At 40.7% G+C, this 20,477-nt stretch overlaps 1 protein-coding gene and 1 long non-coding RNA gene across 5 annotated transcripts in view; one reads left to right on the plus strand and one right to left on the minus strand.

Annotated features, from left to right (window-relative positions):
- ATRNL1 (attractin like 1) overlaps positions 1-20,477 on the minus strand; it is a 1,099,511-nt gene that overhangs the window by 54,095 nt on the left and 1,024,939 nt on the right. The gene's annotated exons all lie outside the window — the stretch shown is intronic.
- LOC311523541 overlaps positions 4,559-20,477 on the plus strand; it is a 58,075-nt gene continuing 42,156 nt past the window's right edge. For both annotated transcript variants that reach the window (XR_014712359.1, XR_014712360.1), the window contains exon 1: positions 4,559-4,894. This is a non-coding gene — a long non-coding RNA (uncharacterized lncRNA). The remainder of the gene's footprint in view (positions 4,895-20,477) is intronic.

A 20,477-nucleotide genomic window follows, 5' to 3' on the forward strand; every position in this document is an offset into this window, starting at 1 on the left:
AGAGTTCTTCCACTTGAACTACAGGACTTAATACTTTAGCTGCCAACAGTACAAGTCTGTTAAGCTGGGGGTAGAGGTAGGATGGGCTATGCCCATAGAGTGGTTGGGATGGGGAGTCTGTCCTGGATGCCTCTTCCCCCCCCGACCTTTGAGGTGTCGATCTTCTGCCCCATGTGGTACCCTGGTGAAAGGGGTGGGAAATGGGCTGTTGGGGTCACATGCTGACTCCACAGGATTGTAGGGGGAGCCTTGCCTGGCTCTTTCCATGCTCAATGACACGAGGGAGTTCCTGTCCCATGTAGTAATTCCAGTGAATGGGATGGGGGGCCACAGGCAGGGTGCAGGGCTGAGAGGCTGATCTGGCAGCTCCACTCATCCCAAGCACAGTGACTGCTGCTGCTGCTCCTACAACAGCAGAAGCAACACAAATCTTGCGCTTTTTTGAACGTGTTCCATTATATGTTGGCATGCTGCCAATGTCTTCCTGAGGCATGCAATTGAGAGGAAGAAAATTGTGATATTTAACAGTTTATAATTCAGCTAAATCTGAACAGAATTTAATGGGACAAAGAAAATGCACTTCTCTAGCCTAAGGGCTTTCTCCCTGCTAAATTTCAAAGGTCTGCTGGAAACAATAGAGGTGGTAGAATTTCTACTAAAAGTTGTCAAGAATCTTTTATAACAGAAGGTGTTAGACAGCCTAAAATATATAGCTATCAGACACCCTATATATATTTATATACACATACACTAACACATATGGGACATATTTGATAAATTGTGGATCCATGTGATACAGCAGTGGTACTTAAATTTGCCAATTGTCCCAGAAAACAATGGGCTAGATCTTGATACCCTTACACATGAATAGTTATAACTTATACTGTGATCAGTGTCAGTGAATCAAGAGCGCTGCTTGAGGATTAAAGTAATACTTAACTCAGAAGGAAATCAGAACCTGTCTCTAAATGCATATAAGCAGTTACTTAACCTCATTATTTTGCAATATTCAAGGTACTTCTTATAGTAAATCCAGTGTAGAGAAGTACAAAGAAATACTAAGGTTACCATATCTATCTGTTAGGTAGATTTGGCAAGGTGTTCAGAATCATCTATGCAAATCGCATTACCACACACCTTTAACTTCTATGTCTCCATAGTGCTGCCATTAAAAAAAATTCAACTTGTGACGAAATTTTTCCTTCTTTCCTTCCAAATGTGGAATTTGCTGGCCAAATTACACTGGTCTGATATGCAGAATGGACAATTTGAATCTGTACCAGTGATAGGTTTAAGATCCAATGTTTCATGACCTTCAAAGTCTCAAAGAGATTTTTATGCCATTTGAATGGAGAGATTTTCATTTTTCCAATGGGTCACAGAGTGTCTGCTTCCAGTCCTGCAATATGCTGAGATAGTGGACCTTAAAGTCATGATATTTTTATTGACAGAAAAAGCAATTTAGGTCAATTTAGAAGGAGGTATATCTATTTATTTTCATTGTTCTCCTCTGAGACTTGCATAATTGTATACAAGGTAGCTAAAACACTTGGCTTAATAAGTGGACAGATACAAGAAATACTCCCAATAAAATCTTTAAACTCTCTAAAACATTTGTTTTAATTCTGTAAATTATGTGGCTTGTATTTAATGGTGTGGCATGGAACTTCATTGGCACATGTTTACAATACCATGTATAACACACTTTTGCTGGATATTCCAAATTCATCCAAGAGATCCTTTATTCCACCCAATCATATATCCTAGAGAATACATAAGCATACACATGCACATGCTGGGAAGCTGAACACAAGGAGAAAGCATCTATCTCACTAATGGCAAAAAACATCTACAAATTCCAGTATTTTCCTCAAAAAAGGATTAAGAATATCCTGTTGTATGTATATGATATACAACTGTAACAACTTATATTTTCTGCATATTTGTGGGAATGCACAGAATAATCCTTTAAGCAATAACTACCCTGAGAGAAGAAGAAATGGTTAGTTACCTGTACAGTAACTGGTTCTTCAAGATTTGTTGTGGGTATACATTCCACTGTTGGAGGGTGTGCATCCAGTGCACTCAAGATGGAACATTTTAGTGAGTAACACCCATTAGGAGGGTGCATGCATATCCTGCATATACTTCTGTCTTCAAGGGCACAAAGGGCAGAGCTGCCTCAACACCCCGAGTTCCTTTGTCACCTGCAAGCCAATGTTTACAGACTCTGAGGTAGTGTGGATGCCAGATAGGGTTGGTTGTGGAAAATAGAGAGAGAGAGAGAAATCTCTCCCAACAACCACAGTTACTATACATGTAAATAACCACTTCTCGTTATTTTTATATACATATATATTCCATTGTTGGTGACTCCCAAGCAGTAGCTCTTGCTGCATATGGGTATCAGAAGCCTAATTAAAGAACGAACATAGCACTGTTGTACCAAAATTCACATCTTCTCTTGAAGCCTGAACAATAGCATAATGCAGAGTGAACATGTGAATGGAGGACCATGTTGGTGCTTTGCAAATATCTAAAATTGATAGGTTCTTGACAGATGTCATTGAAGTGAATTGAGCTCTTGTTGAATGAACAGTTATTTTGTCACTGGGCTTTTACCAACCAGCTGATAGCAGAGCCTGATGCACAGGGAGATACAATTGGAGATTCTTTGTGCTGAGACAGCTTCACTTTTGACCTATCTGTATGCTACAGTCTAGGAGACTTTCTGAATGCTTAGGTCTATCCAGATAGAAATGTGTTCTCTGCACATTCAAGGAACGTAAACTTTCTTCCCCTTCAATTGAATATTGTTTTGGAAAAAATATTGGTAGGTGAATATTTTGGTTTAAATGAAACCATGAAATCACGTTACAGAGAAACTTATGGTACAGTTTAATGGAAACTTATATGGTGAGCCTGTCATGCTTTCAATTCTCCCACTCTTCTTGCCAATGTTATTGCCACTAGAAAAGATATTTTAGAGACTTAAAGAGCGAGCGTGTAGCAAGCTGTTCAAATGGTGGGCCCCTGAGCTCTTACAGAACTAAATTAAAGTCCCAAATTAGAACAGGCTGTTTTACTGGAGGAAAGAATTTTGATAAACCGTTCAGAAATCTCTTCACCTTTTGGTGACAGAATACTGAAGATTTTTGTACAGGGGTGAATGACTGATGTCACTATCAAGTGTATCCACAGAGAGCAGATTTGTTAAGGTGTAAGAAGTAGTCCAGAATGGCTGCGATTTGCAATTTCAACAGTGATAGCTGTTGTTGTCATGTCCATATTGAAAATCTCTTCCATTCAGACAGGTACGTAGATCTCATATTGTGTATGAGTATATCCTGAATATCAGAGGGGCTGTGTCCTTGTTGATTACATTAGCCATTGAGCGTCCATACTGTCAGATGGAGCATTTCAAGATCTGGATGTAAGATGTATCCCTGGCTACGGGAGATCAGATCTGGAATTAGAGGTAAGGTTTTGGGTGACCACACTGAAAGGCTTTGACGGTCCACATATTAAAATTACCTCAGTCATTCACGGGCTATCAGAATTAACTTGTCTGCTTCTAGCTTGATCTTCTTTATTATTCCTGGCAGTAGAGGAAGGGAGGGGGAAGGAGGAGGAGGTACATGTAACACAGTCCTGGGATCCAAGGAACCAGAAGTGGGTGTCTTGGATCCTGAACTCTGTCCCCTAAGAACAGAACTGTTGACATTGTGTGTTACTTTTGGTTACAAACAAGTCCATGCTTGGGAAAGAAGATGGTTTGAATCACTTATTTTATTGACCACTAATGATTGTTTATAGATTACCTGATTACAGCATCTGCTAGCTGATTGTGGATCCCAGGCAGATGCACAGCTGTTAAAAGTAATGCCATAAGGAATACAAAAATTCGAAACTGCATTGCCTTTTGGAACAGTTGGGAGGATCGGGCCCTTCCTGTTTGGTTAAATAAAATATGGCAGTTATGTTGTCCACCATGAATTGAATAATAAGTCCTTTTATTTCTGCAAGATAAGCTTTTCAGTCTCGGAAGATAAGGGTCAACTCCAGTATATTTTTGTTGAGGGACATTTCCTGAGACGACCACAAACCTTGAACTGTTAATTTACCAATGTTGGCTCCCCAACCTAAGGTGCATGTGTTTATAGTGCAAATCTTTGACAGAGGATGAGAGAAGAGAACTTCCTTGTAAACTAGATCTATCCACCAGTTCAGAGACTGAATAACTGTGGTCAGGATATGCACCAGCATGTCCAACTGATGCTTGTCTAGTCACTATATTGACCCTGACCAGCTCTGTAAGCAGTCTCACATGTGGAGTCACAAACGTGCATAACGCATGTTGTTACAGAAGTCCTAACTTGTGCTTGCAGGTGTGTACACAATTCAAGAATTGAATGAAACCTTTCTGAGGGGAGATAGGCCACAGATGGAATTCAGTACAGCTCTGATAAATTCTGTTTTCTTTGTTAGGATCAATATTGACTTTTCTTTGTTTATTAACAGACCCAGTCAAGAGGACAGCTGCGGATACGCTGGATGATGTTCTCTACTTGATAGCCCACAAACTAGACAGTTCTCCAACTATGGGAATACTTGGATCTCCATTCTTCTGAGGCAGTCTGCTACAATGGCTAGGCACTTTGTGAATACTCTGGGACCTGCTGATAGGTCAAATGGTAGAACCCTGTATTCCTAATGATGGTTTCCGACCACAAACCTCAGACAATGTCTGTGGGCCAAACGGATTGCAAAATGGAAATGCACTTCCACAACCTCGAAAGCCCATCAATCTGTTGTAACGGTAGTCCAGAAATGTAGGATGTGAAACAGATTGTCTCCAAAGGGATGGAACAGGATAGGAAGACCAAAGTAACTGGTGAGTGGCTTCTGGGGGAGCACTTGAATTTGTTGCTTCAAAGACAAGATAGGCGGGTGAGATGTCATAGCTGATAACAAGGGCTTTTTCCTTCACAATTTTTGTTATTTTCTAGGAGGCTCTCTAGGTCTGTACTCAGGGTAAGTAGGTTGTCTGTGGTAAGTCTATGCTTATGCTGCTTATGGTTGGGGGCTAGTATATATAGCCCTAATGACCTGAGTAATTTCTTGCTATTTTTCCAGGAAATATGCTATAATTTCCTGGATTTCTTGAATATTTTTATGGTGTGATATAAACAGACCGCTTTATATGCAGACAATGAATAATTATAGCATTTGTGGGGAACGGAATGCTGTAGTTAAGATTGAGTTTCTATTTTCCCCTCCCTTTTAGTTGTTTATAAGATGGAAAAAGTGGTTGGTTGAAAGTCAACCAGAATTCAGAGGCTTAAGTCACAGTAGACATTAATTTACAATGTATGGGTGAGAGGGTAAAAGATGCAAGATAAATGCAATTCCTCATATGATTATATGATATATGAGAGGCCTCTAACCTCCTACAGATTTATACTACATATGCTGAGATACTACTCATAAACATTTATCAGAGTTAAAACTGCCTCTTCACCATAAACTCATCCCATTATACCTAGGTATTTTAGCTTGTACAATAGGGTGTATAACATTATATGTTGTTCTGAAAATTTCACCTAGTTTAGTGAGGGAGGGATTGAGGGAATAGATCTCCAGTCCTTCTTTGTAGCATCTACTTATGTAATAAGAAAATGACCTTTCTGTTCCACACTTATAGCAAATAAAATGGGTTCCATTTGTGTCTAGAATGAAAGAAACTACGAGTAGTACAGAAACTTCAATTAGATGCATTTTCCTCTGTTTCAGCCTCACTAGTCTGGGAAAGGCAATACAGCATTACAACATAATCTGAATTTACAACAAATGCACACAACTGCAGAGATAAACCATCAACCAAGTCTTTATTTGCAATTGTCAGATCACAAAATGTGCATAATTCATAGTCTTGCTCCTAAAACAAAGCATCTATTAAAGTAGGTTCCTGTATTTGGTAACTAGTAGTCTGCTGCTATTTCTTTAAATAGAGAACTATTCCTTCAGATAAATCGTCTGGCCTGGAATGCTGAAAGTATTTTGAACAGAAAAAAGGCTGTGTTACCCTGAGCTGAGAGAACAGTGCCAATTAAAGAATGGCAGTTTTGAGGCTGAAGTAGCATCCAACAGAAATGGAGATTAGAATGCAGGTTACAAACCACTACCAGCAATGCCCATTATAAAAGAAAGCCTTTTAAAAAGTTTTACTTTCTGACATATGATTTCTTGAGAAGTCTTTATTCCATTCTAAGCATTCTGCACAGCATGAGAGTAGAGAACCACCAATTAAAAAACTCCGCCCCCCCTTAATGACTTTTCATTACACCTTTTATTGTAATTTCAAAGGATATAAGTGAGACAAAATACAAAATAGGCAGAAACTAGATGGCTCAGGTTAGAGGTAATTGGTTTGTGGCCCTTCACATAAAGGTTATCAGTTACACCTAATCCTCCTTACTAGTGACAAAATGTTACTACTCTCTGATGTTTATTCAGTAGCCTGTTGTGACATGAATCGGTATCTTTCCATTCCATCCTAGGGGAAAGGTGACCACAATACTAAACCACCCTCAACAGTAGGTACCGATTTGCACCTTTGCTGGCAGGCATTAAGGCATTATCAAATCCTTCCAGATTTGATAAGCCCTTGCACATCCAGTGCCAATGCTGGACCTACTTGGTGGATAAACAGAAAACTTCAATATCCAGAACTTTGAATGCAGCATTAAAATTTATACAAACAATTTTGAAATCAAAAGAGAAGGATACAAGTTTAAGGAAGGTGAATGTTACAACTTCTATTTTTTAAGGAGCAGAGTAAAGTGAACATATAAACCATTACAAACCAAGTTAGGGAAATCCAGACAGGAGAGATTACAGAAAACAGAGCCCATAATGAATAATATCAAAAAGGCCATAAAATAATATGAAAATGAAGCCAAAAGAAGTGCACAGTAAGCTAATGAAAGTGGCACAATTATTATACAACAACAAATATGTGAAGTCAGAGCAACCAACTGGATAACAGAAAAACACTAGCAAAACATGGTTCTTTCTAGCGGGGAACACACGTGCATCTGGTTTGAATGTTTACAGAAGATCTCATGCCTTGTGCAGCTGTGGACTTCCCTGGGGACATTTATTTGGGGCTTATCTACACCCAAAGGCTGTATTGCTGTACCTATACTGGTATAGTTAAAGTGGTACAATGCTAGACTCACCTTCCCTACCTTTCTGCCCCACAACTCCTCCTCCTCTTCCTTGGTCACACATGCAAAAGTTCCTTGGCTGCTCTCCTCCTCTAATCTCTCCACATGCCCCAGTGACCCCATCCCATCCCCTGGGCTTCCAGGCTGGCATGCACTGTCATTCACACCCCTTACTTTTCTCCGTAACCTACCACTCTCCTCTGGCTCTTCCCCCTCAGAATACAAACATGATTAAGCCTTTCCCATCTCAACCCCCCTACACACTTGACCCCACCTGCCTCTCGAACTATTGCCCCACCTCCCTTCTCACTTTCATCTCTAAGCTCCTGGAACATGCTGTTTACTATCGCTGTCTGGTGCTCCTCTCCTCCAATTCCCTCCTTGACCATCTCCAACATGGTGTGCCCCCCTTGCATGCTAATAAACCCATTCTCACACAGGTCTCTAATGACCTCTTCCTAGCCAAATCTGAGAACCAGTACTCCATCCTCATCCTCTGACTTGTCAGCTACCTTCAGCACCGTTCCTCTTCTTGAAATCTTGTCCTCCCTTGGGTTCTGTGATTCTGTCCTCTCCTGGTTCTCCTTCTACCTCTCTAATTGCACCTTCAGCATACCCTTCAGAGGATCTTTTTCATCCATTCTCCAACGTCCTGTGGGGATTTCACAGGGCTCTGTCTTTGGTCCCTTTCTCTTCACCCTATAGACCTTATTTCAGAGTAATCTCATCTGTAAATACAAATTCAACTATCATCTCTATGTGGACTACTCACAGATCTTCCTTTCTACTCCAGACCTATCTCCTGCCCAGAACTAAAATCCCAGTCTGTCTCTCTGTCTCTGACATCTTGTGGATGTTCAGCTGTCAGCTCAAGCTCAACATGGCTAAAACAGAGCTCTTAATCGTCTCACCTTCGACTGTAAGGACTTTGGGGCAGAGACATTTTTTGTTCTGTGTCATACAGCACAAGCAAGAACGAGATCCTGGTCCATGCCTAGGGTCCCCACGTACTATGATAATACAAATAATAAATAAGAATAATATTACAACCCCCTACTATGGATGCATCTCTAACCCAACTCGCATCACTAACAAAAACAGGTATACTGCTACAAAAAACTTTGTAAACCAGACCTTCAATGTTGTACGCACAGCACACGTACAATGAAATAAACAGAAACAGTATGCAAAAGAAAACAAAACTACTGGGACTATTAATATCCATTTGGGCAATAATACCAACTCCTCCCAAACCCACATACAGTTTCCTGCCCTTCTCACCTCTCAAAGACTGAGAGAAAAATGGGCCTTACACTGAGGTTTGAAGGTGAATGAGCTCAGGGTTTAGTAGATGAAGGTGGGAAATTAAATGCAGAGGAGACACCATGATTGAGAATATAGGGAGAATGCTTTCCAGCTGAACTTATAAATGTACATAGCAAAATATACAAAATATATTCAACCTAATAAAAAACATGAGCCTTAAAAATGTGAATGTTTGTGCTTGATGTGATTTCTATATTGTTCATTGAACTGTAAGACTGGGAGATTGTCACTTAATGCTAGTCCTTTATATAATATTTTAAAATGAGTAAAGTTAGTGAGAGCTTTCATTATTAAGGACCAATCCAGCATCATGAAAAATTAATAATTTATGGTAAGAAAATGTAGGATAGTGTGCTTTTCTAAAATCTTTTCTCATATCACTGGTTCCTGTATTTTGATCAATGGAAACATCACAGATAACATAATACCTTACTGAGCTTAACGTTAGAGAAATATTATTTAAATAAAGCCCTGGTCTTTTAATAACTGGAGAAAACGTTACCAAATTTCTTAACACAATACTGATGGATTAGGTTATCTGGTTATATAATTATATACAAATCGTAGGTGACAATATTTATCTGAAAGATAAGGATTACCTCAATACATTTAGAAATTCCCTCATGGATGATTTTTGCAGACTAAGCCTTGAAAGCAAAATACATATAATAGATCGCAGCTCATCATGCGCTATTCATTTTTTGTACTAAATCACAAAAGTTCGCTCATACATGCATCCCTTCATTAAATGTGATTTACATTGCACTATGTAACAAGGTGGTAGGACTCTTACATTGACTTGCCTTGTTACAAGGTGTTGGAAATCCTGCAGGGATATGCTAACTAAGTCTTGCTGACTCACTGCAGCAGATGTGAATCCTTAACTCCATTCTGTATACAAGCAGAGGAGAGTCTCTTTTTGGGTAGATGAAATTGAAGTGTAGGGCAAAGATCTCTGAAAGGAAACCCTGGAAACAGCCAAATTTTGGGACAAAATCTGGGGTTTATGATCTTAGTTTTGTCTGAGTCAACAATAAAATCAAGGAACCTCCCAAATCTACAGGCACTGCATTTGGTCCAAATTTACTACTGCCACACACCACTATATTAACTCTTTTCAGAGTAGCAGCCATGTTAGTCTGTATCTTAAAAAAAAACAGGAGTACTTGTGGCACCTTAGGGACTAACAAATTTATTAGAGCATAAGCTTTCATGGGCTACAGCATCCGATGAAGTGAGCTGTAGCCCACGGAAGCTTATGCTCTAATAAATTTGTTAGTCTCTAAGGTGCCACAAGTACTCCTGTTTTTTTTTATATTAACTCTGCCATTCTAGGGACACCAGTATTTCAACACCCATTTATAAAACTACTCTCTCCAAATATACTGAACACCTGCAATTAAAAGTGAGGGGAGGGGATATAGTGGTGAAAGGGGTGTACAGAAGGCAAAATTGAGGGATCGTTTGGTGTGTTTGGAAGGGCTACTCTGGCAAAGGAGGCAGTTGTAGGCTGGTATTTCTAGGTGATGGCTCCCTTCTACACCCCCTCAAAACCTCCCTCCTGGCCCCTATATTCTTCTGTCCCCACTGTCGCCCCTTCTGGCTCCTGACGGTATATGGGACCACCGAGACTAAGTGGAGGTCTCAAAATACCAATAAGAACAATGAGAGATGGGGGCCTTTTTAAGAAGGCCATCCTGCATCATGCTCAGCATCTTGCAGGATGGAGCTTTGTATACGAAGTGGAAGAACCAGAGAATACACATAGGCTTCTGACTATACATTAGATCTTATCCTTGAGTTTCGTCCTGACAGGCAGCTATGTTCTGTCATACATCTTGGGTTGACAAGTGATTATGATTTTGCACAGTGGCTCATAGATGACAGAACAAGGAGTAATGGTTTCAAGTTGCAGTGGGGGAGGTTTAGGTTGGATATTAGGAAAAGCTTTTTCACTAGGAGGGTGGTGAAGAACTGGAATGGTTTACCTAGGGAGATGGTGGAATCTCCTTCCTTAGGGGTTTTTAAGGTCAGGCTTGACAAAGGCCTGGCTGGGATGATTTAGTTGGGGATTGGTCCTGCTTTGAGCAGGGGGTTGGACTAGAATACCTCCTGAGGTCCCTTCCAACCCTGATATTCTATGATTCTATGATCGTGGGTAGAAGTTACTCTATTCTCTCTACATCTGCCTCAGCTCATCATTCACCACTTTTAAAAGCATTTGAAAATAGTAATTATAGGGTGTGTTTTCATGTTAATCTATCAGATCCTATAAAGCTACCTTTTCACCTCTGCACCCATGCTGGGGTGAGCGCTCCTTAACTGTAGTCCAGGATCTGGTTCAGTATGTGTTGCTGGCTGGTGGTTTGTCTGACTTCTAAACAATTGTAAACAATTTCTATGAGTAAAGGGATGCATTTGTGTGTATTTATTCTCATGATATTTCTCAAATGAACAAATATTTAGAGAGAGTATTTGCTATGATTGTCAGCCCCAGATTACTTTAACTTCCTGAAGCTATATAGAAAGGGTACACGCAGAATATGCACACTAAAATGCCATCATGTTTTGTGAGTAGGGCATTAAGGAGAAACTTCTTCATGAAAAGATGCAAATACAGCTTGTATACATTATGTTATGCTCTAAGAGTTTGTAGCGTGACTTGTTATGACTTTCACATATTGACACACTTTTAGGTAACTAACACAAACTTTAACTAATACCTTCCTGCCTAAGTATTACAGAGATCTGAAAATGACGGATGATGTTATGCACTAAACCCTGCCATGAATGAGTATTTATAGATTTTGTTACTACACTTATCACAGTAGTATCTGAGCACTACTCAAACATTAATTAAATTATCCTCACAACCTTCTTGAGGGAGGAAAGTATTATCCCCATTTTACAGATGGTACAGAGAGATTAAGTGACTTGCCCATGGTCATACAGGAAATCTGTGGTGGACACATGATTAGAGTCTACTGTAGATTTGAGTCACAGTACAGTAATTTTAAACAAGGCCATTCTTCCTCTCTGAAGTTATTAACTAAAATAGCCCTCTGCAAATTCAGTGCCCACCTTTTCAGAAGTCACCCTGCTAGAAAAGCTGTTGTATTATGTTACACAAGACGCCAGGACCGGTGGCTCCAGTGCTTTGTAAATCCTCTTTCTCCTATGAAGGGATGACATGGAGCTGTGAGGGATACTGCAGCCTCAGAACTAAAGTAAGAGCTGCCAAGCTGCCATTCAGCACTCTGTGGCCTGGTGAGGGGAGAAGGGTTCCTTTCTTTGGAGTTACCCAGTGCACAAACTAGTATTCAGACTGTTAGGTTAGAGGATTTGGGCTGTAAGCCCTTGATCAACCTACAAGGTACTAAGTGCCTCAACTCTCACTTGGGTCAGTGGTATTCAGAGGGAGCTGAGGGCACTCAACACCTCATAGGAGATGCTCCACACTCTGAAGGGTCAGACACTGACTTACAAGTGATATTATGTCTAGATGAAAGAAGGCAAATTAAGCACAGAATAGGTGTAAAGTGTGGATAGATTTTTACCATGGTTGTCTCACTGAGTCAATCTTACCCTAACATTTACCTAAATATGGTTTTCCACAGTAATTGTCTTTGAAACTTTTCATCTACGCCTCCCCCACCTTCTATCCACCAGTGTGTTTTCAGGCAACTTTATTACAAATGAGGGATCTATGTTGACAAGATTGCTAGCCTCTCTGCCACTCTTTTGATTTGTGAAGAATTTATAGTGACCCTTTCTGTCTTTGTCAGTCAGTAGTTTGGAAAATCCATTTTATTTTAGCATTTTTCAGATCCACCAAAAAAATTATAGGGAGACAGGATTTGTAAAAACTGGCTTTTATCAAAGCAATTCATGTTTAGTTATTGACTTTAAATTAATCTTAATCAAGTTCTCTCTTTTTGGTTCTCTTTTATGATTTTCCACACTCATTACCTCATAGCCACTTTCAGGCCTGGTTTTCTTCTACTTTATAAAAAATATCTATATTTTGCCTGTGACCAGGTACAGAATTATTTGCAGAAACTTTAACTCTATTATTAGCTTGCTTCTCTACACTTGCTTGCCTGCTAAGTCTCACAATTATGTCTTTAAAAATAATCCCTGGATTTTTGTTTTGATTTTTGGAAGCACAGTTATTTAAAAACTGGCCTGCTTTCAATTTAAAGGCTTGTTGAGCTCTAGGTATGATGCAATTAACACACTGCTTTTTGCTATTACCACAGAACTTTGTCTTTGGCATATTTTGTGAGCACAGTCATAGAAGACCCATCTTTATTAGGTATCAAGATATTTTTTCCTCAAAGTCATTTACTCTATTTTATGAGCAATGTTATGACAATTACAGAAGTGTATCTCATAGTGGGTATTCCCAAATACAGGGTTCTTTGAAGGCTTATAAACAGAGGTTGCATATTTTGGGTAACATTTTCAAAAGCACTTAAGTCATCAGATGTATAAGTCCCATTTTCAAAAGCAACTTCAAGGTGCATAACCTGCATTGAATTTCAATGAGATGTAGGTTCCTAAGTCAGTTTTGAAAATGGGACGTAGGAACCTAAGGGTATGTCTCCACTGCAAAACCAAAACTGAACCCAAACAATATACCAGGCAGCAACATTCAGAGCTGGGGTCAACTGACTTGGGCTTGCGATGCTCGCGCTACGAGCCTAAAAATAGCAGTGCAAGCATTCCCACTTGGGCTCTGAGACCCTCCCATCTTGCTGGGTTCAGAGCCTGGGATCCAGCCTCAGTGAGAATGCTATATTGCTATTTTTAGCCTGTTGTGTGAACCTGTCATGTGAGCCTGAGTCACTTGATCTGGGGGCTGAGACTTGCTGCCATGAGTTTGGGGTGGGGGGTGGTGGTTTGTGCGCAGTGTAGACTTACCCTCAGTGTGTTTGAAAGTTTTGTCCTTTTGCCTATTCAACCTATTGCTAAAGCACTGGCCATTACAGTTGTATTTGAAAATGAAGATAGCAGTAAACTATCAAGACAGGGCTTCCAGAAGCTGGAATCCCATCTGTTCTCTTGGATCTATTCCATCGGAGGAGCAAATACAACAATCAGTTTTATAGCCTTTATAAAACTTAATTTTCTATAAAATACTATGGTCGATACTTTTATCAACCATGCACAATTAATTACAGCATTGTAGTAATCAGTTATGTTCGGTACGTAATATACAGGAGTTGTTTGAAGTAAGACAAGATGGAAGCATCTTTGGTATTTAGACATGCCAAATGTGCTTGCGGTTTCTCTTACACATTTCTCTAAATTGATTGCACGTATTAACATTTCATATTTAGGGTTAATAAATAAATAATAATAATAATGCTTAGTACATATGTACAGTAGCATCTTACATTTTCAAAGCAAAAATAAAACCTCGGAGAACTCCCGTGAGATAAGTATAATCAAGCCATATTCATCCCTGGTGTAATCCCACTGGAATCAATGGAGTTACCATCAGGAATGGGTTACATAGTGTGTACATCAGGGCAGAATTTAGCTCAGCAAAATTAAATTTCTTGCTCAAGGCTACCCAAAAAGTCATTTACACCATTGGAATTACAAATTAGGAGTTCTTGGTTTCCAGCCCTGTTCTCAATCCAATAGAACACACTGACTCAAAACACTGAGCACATATTGTAAAAACACCGTTTTTTCTTAAATATACTAATAAAAGTATTGTAAACTTGCCTGGTAAAATCTGTGAACATTCCCTCAAAACCTAATCACGCAGGAAATGTCTGATGTATAGTATAACTAATTATACACAAATACACTTCAGATACATATATTAGTCAGGCAAAATGACTTGTCAGTGGTCTTTAAAACCTCTTCTTTAGGGTTTATCTTCATAATAAAATTAGGTTGTTCTAGAACATGAACTTCAAGAGTTATGTCAACTGAAATGATGCTAAACATGATTTCAGTCTAAGATACTGGTATTGCCCCCATCCCCATCCCATCAGAGTGCCTCACAGTCTTTAATGTATTTATCTTCAAGACACACCCATACGGCAGGGAAGTTCTATTATCCTCATTTACATATAGGGAACTGAGTCACAGAGAAATTAAGTGATTTTTTCTTTGAGGGTACATCTACATTGGAATAAAAGACCCATGACACAGCTGTGGCTGACCCAGGTCAGCTGATTCGGGCTTGCGGGGCTAAAAATCACCATGGAGATGTTTGCGCTCAGACTGGAGCTGAAGGTCTGGGACCCTCCCCCATTGCAGGGTCTCAGAGCTCAGTGATTTTACAGCCCAAGCCTGAGTCAGCTGAATCAGGCCAGCCATGGATGTTTAACTGCTGTGTAGACATACCCTTAATGTACACAGTGATGAATTGTGTTTAATATTGTGTCAGCTGGTTGCAGCTGATTCCTGAAGGATTTATTCACTACCAGTTGACATGATGTTAAACACAATGAAATGAGTTTACGATGACTGAAAAGTTATGTTTAACATCATGTTAGTTAACACAACTTCTCCAAGGTCGACTTTTAATTTTTCGTCCGTCATTTACTCCATTTTATGAGCAGTGTTATGACAATTACAGAAGTGTGCGTTTCATAAAGGTTATTCCCAAATATAGGGTTCTTTGAAGGATTTATTCATATTTATCATGTGATTTATTCATATTTATCATGATTTTTAGTGAAGTCTTTGAAAAACGGTATACTGAAAGATGTGCATAATTACCCACTCTTCTTCAGCTGTGACCATGTAGAGGCTTTGAAACAAAACCATGTAGAGGTTTTGAAACAAAACAGATAGTAGAATTTTTTTCTCTCAATTAGCTGTTTAAATAGACAGCATCAGATCATCAGCCAAACTGGAATGGTGACTTTATGTTTCCTGAAATACAGTATTCAAAGATGCAAGATAAAAAGGGCCTCCCTATAAAATCATCAGGGTGTTCAGATTAGGTCCGGGGCCACTTTGAATGACTAATATTAGGCAGATAAACAAAAGTGGCAGGATTTTTGAGGTTCCAAGTACCCCCTCCTCCCATTTAAGTCAAAAAGAGCTGTGAAAGTTCAGCACCTCTAAAAATCTGGTCACTCTTACTAGATACCTAAATTTGGATGTAGGTGTTTAACTTTATGCACCCAAGTTTGTAAATGTTGCACTATGTGGTCTTCTTATGCCCTTTTCTCTGTATTTATAAAAGAAGAGGTCACAAGAAAGTCTCTTTCACTCCGTCTTCCCTTTTTAAAATGTACTTGATAATAACGAAGACGATATACAGTTATCTGTTTCCATAAGCATTAAACCAGAGTTCCCTAAAGTAGTTGAACAATACTGATTGAAAAGGTTTAGATAAAATGATTCTAGAAGTTGAACAGCAGCAAACTTTTAAGTGCTACTTTTAAACCAGAACTGTCCCTATCATGCTTTTAAACTACTAACAACAGAAAGTGCTGACATCCTTCTGTCAACATTTTCCTGAACCATAAATTGCTCATGCATTAGAAAGTCTCTTGAAATGGCATAAAACGACTGTGAAGCAAACGTATTCTTGAAGTGTAGGTCTGCACGTCAGTGTAATTTCTGAGTACACCACACAAGCTAAAAAGACGGCAGATGCAAGGTTAGAATTTAACTATAAATGATAACTCAATTTATTTTCTCCATAGCCTAGTAACTCAATAAGTCTTTAATGGTTTCATAAATAAACAGATGGATGCCATCAAATGATAAGTCTGATTGGTGTCTCTATAATTTTGGACAGCTTTATCCCAAAATATGTAGCACAAGCATTTTAACCCAAGAGGAGGATAAAACAAATGTGGGAAGCTAGATTATGGGCAATTGCACTGTCCCAGTGATATATGAGACCTTTCATGATGGTAAGGCTAAGAAACAGGGCAATTCACAGTCTATGTCTGTCCGATGGTGGGTTTGTGAAGATTTTTCTTCTGTCGATAAAACAGGTGCTTCTATTCAAGGAATTCAAAGTATAGAGGGAAAAAGGGGAGGTGATGGGATCCCTGCTGAAAGATTTAAATCATAGATTACTTTATTGTTGAAAGGTTTATGATGCTAATTTTACAGCAAACCATCTGCTCCACCTACTGTATGTTGACTGAATATTAAAGCAGGCCACCTATCTCAAGCATAAAAGACACATCATCCAATGTGTCATTTGCACAGGGCTATATTCACTTTACCTAATATTGCAACTTGACTAGACATGTGTTCTGTATGCTCAAATTTTAGCAACACATAACTTTTACAGCCCCACAGCCCAAACAAGATCTTCAGAAAATAGTTAAGGCAAAATTCTACTTTCAGAGGCACCAGACATGTCTATAAAACAAGCCTCCATTACTACATATTCGTTATTTACACAGTATGTGGATATTGCATGCATGAAGCAGTCAGCTCAAGCTAATGGTCCATCTTGTCTGCAGTTTTTACATCTTTTTGGTAGACATAAGAGGTTATATACAGTGTGCTGCAGCATGCACTCTGGTAAATGGACAAGAAACACTCTCTGCAACTTCAATATCAAGAGTATAATTTTATCCATAAAAGACAACACTGCTTTACAGCATTAGTGTCCTAAAAAGTCCCAGCTGCATACATTGGAACTGGGAGAGATATTTGCTCACCCAATATTTAAATTTGTGTGGAATAAACTGCACTGGTGAAAAAGAAAGAGTCAGGACCTTCCCATCCAGTATATACAAAACTTGATATATAAACAGAGTACAACTAGTTTCTCAATAAAGTCCTAAAATAAGGAACTTCATGTGCATGTTAGTTGTCTTTAAAACTTTTTTCTTTTCCTTTGACATCTATGAGGCTCATATCAAAAGAATGTAGTACCCCCTCTCCACCCAGTTACCTTCTTTAATGCCAATCTGGTTACAGGTTTTGACGGACAGGTCTGGGTTCTTCTGGATCCCGCCACCCACTCAGCAGCGTATATCTTCTTTATTTTTTCCTAAGAATTTATTTGGCGGTGCCTCCACCCCCCTCGCTCCTTCCTGGCAGGGTCACCAGGGCAGCTTGGAAGGAAAATTTTAACTTCAGGGTAACCCCCACTTACTTGCCAGATAGTTGGAGACTTCCAAGAAATAACACAAACACATACAATATATTCAACACAATAATTATATTGAACAGGAGACAAATATAACATAACAGGGTAAAACACTATTCTTAGGGTCACCAGTGCCCACGCTGATAATACCCGTGACTTTCCCCAGCCACGTGACTTGATGTAGCAAATGTAAGATCAGTGTCCCGTTAGTACGCATACTTTGTTGGGGCCCTTGATGACATATGACCACAAAATTCTTCTCTGAAGTGGTTTAGCAGTGTGACTGACTGGGTTCGGTACAGCCCAAAGGACTCACAAGTAGGAGAAGGTGGTAAATCCCTCCACAGATTTAATATGCAGCAGGTTATAAAATCCCCAAACCCTCACTCCCTGGCTTGAGGACATAGTTCAGGGAGTAGGGTGTCCCCAAACAAATTCTCTGACTGACTGACTAAAAGAGAGTGCACTCACAAACTCCATGAATGATCCTCAGGTTCAGAGATGACTCTGGACTCCTCTGTCACTGCAGAGGTGCTGATCTCTGCTGGCAGGGATCCTCTTCAAGCAGGAATCAGGCTGCTTCGGTCCCAAGATTTCCCCTCACCACAAAGGAGTGCAGGGCTCAAGGTGCAGGTTACACAACCGTACTAAAATCCAAACTGTAGTCTCCCAGCCCAGCGTCCAGACACACACACAGCAGGCAGCAGCCCTGAACTAGCAGACAGAGCAGAGCTGACCATGTGGTGACTGGTCTCACCTAGGGAGCTGGAGGGCGAACTCAGCCTGGTTAGGGACGTTTCCCTGCAAAACTCTACAAACCAGGAATCATCAGTGGAGAAGGAAAAGCCCAGCTGAGGGATCTTGCTTTCAGGTCCCTAGAGGCCAGTTCTCACGGGGAACCCTGCATACAGGCCTTGGACTCACCAACTCCCCACATAGCCAGTCCTGCCCTTGCCCTGGATGGCTCCAGACTGACTCAAAAATGTCTTCTCCCCTTTCCTGAACTCCCTGGGAAGGGCCTCTCACTCCCTATTGGTGGCTGGGCAGACTCTGAGTCTGCCCTTGGCTCCCTCTCCCTGAGCTGCCAGCAGACAGAGCTCCAGGAATCTAGGTAATCTCCTTGGGGGTTACAAGAAGAAAAAGCAAAGTAACAATGTGTTAACCTAAAGAAAGCTTAGCCCTTCAGAGTGCTTAAGGGCCTGCCTGAGGGGACCAGTTTAATTTGAAGACCCAAATTTTCACAACATTTTCGGTTTCTTATTCATGAATTCATTTTCTTTGCACATGTGAATCAATTTCGTTCTTCCCCACCTGCTCTCTTACCCCTTTTAAACCTGTGGCCTCCCTCACTACAGATTAGACATTGCACACCTGAGCCCTGGTCTACACTAGGACTTTAGGTCGAATTTAGCAGCGTTAAATCGATGTAAACCTGCACCCGTCCACACAATGAAGCCCTTTATTTCGACTTAAAGGGCTCTTAAAATCGATTTCCTTACTCCACCCCTGACAAGTGGATTAGCGCTTAAATCGACCTTGCCAGCTCGAATTTGGGGTACTGTGGACACAATTCGATGGTATTGGCCTCCGGGATCTATCCCAGAGTGCTCCATTGTGACCGCTCTGGACAGCACTCTCAACTCAGATGCACTGGCCAGGTAGACAGGAAAAGAACCGTGAACTTTTGAATCTCATTTCCTGTTTGGCCAGCGTGGCAAGCTGCAGGTGACCATGCAGAGCTCATCAGCACAGGTGACCATGATGGAGTCCCAGAATCGCAAAAGAGCTCCAGCATGGACCGAACGGGAGGTATGGGATCTGATCGCTGTTTGGGGAGAGGAATCCATGCTATCAGAACTCCGTTCCAGTTTTCGAAATGCCAAAACCTTTGTCAAAATCTCCCAGGGCATGAAGGACAGAGGCCATAACAGGGACCCAAAGCAGTGCCGCATGAAACTGAAGGAGCTGAGGCAAGCCTACCAGAAAACCAGAGAGGCGAACGGCCGCTCCGGGTCAGAGCCCCAAATATGCCACTTCTATGATGAGCTGCATGCCATTTTAGGGGGTTCAGCCACCACTACCCCAGCTGTGTTGTTTGACTCCTTCAATGGAGATGGAGGCAATACAGAAGCAGGTTTTGGGGACGAAGAAGATGATGATGATGATGAGGTTGTAGATAGCTCACAGCAAGCAAGTGGAGAAACCGGTTTTCCCGACAGCCAGGAACTGCTTCTCACCCTGGACCTGGAGCCTGTACCCCCCGAACCCACCCAAGGCTGCCTCCTGGACCCAGCAGGCGGAGAAGGGACCTCTGGTGAGTGTACCTTTTAAAATACTATACATGGTTTAAAAGCAAGCATGTGAAAGGATTACTTTGCCCTGGCATTCGCGGTTCTCCTAGATGTACTCCTAAAGCCTTTGCAAAAGGTTTCTGGGGAGGGCAGCCTTATTGCGTCCTTCATGGTAGGACACTTTACCACTCCAGGCCAGTAACACGTACTCGGGAATCATTGTAGAACAAAGCATTGCAGTGTATGTTTGCTGGCATTCAAACAACATCCGTTCTTTATCTCTCTGTGTTATCCTCAGGAGAGTGAAATATAATTCATGGTCACCTGGTTGAAATAGAGTGCTTTTCTTCAGGGGACACTCAGAGGAGCCCATTCCTGCTGGGCTGTTTGCCTGTGGCTAAACAGAAATGTTTCCCGCTGTTAGCCACAGGGAGGGGGGAAGGTTGAGGGGGTAGCCACGTGGTGGGGGGAGGCAAAATGCGACCTTGTAACGAAAGCACATGTGCTATATATGTAATGTTAACAGCAAGGTTTACC

The sequence above is a fragment of the Lepidochelys olivacea genome (genome assembly GCF_965140295.1).
Source record: "Lepidochelys olivacea isolate rLepOli2 genome assembly, chromosome: 7".
Taxonomy (NCBI): Eukaryota; Metazoa; Chordata; order Testudines; family Cheloniidae; genus Lepidochelys; species Lepidochelys olivacea.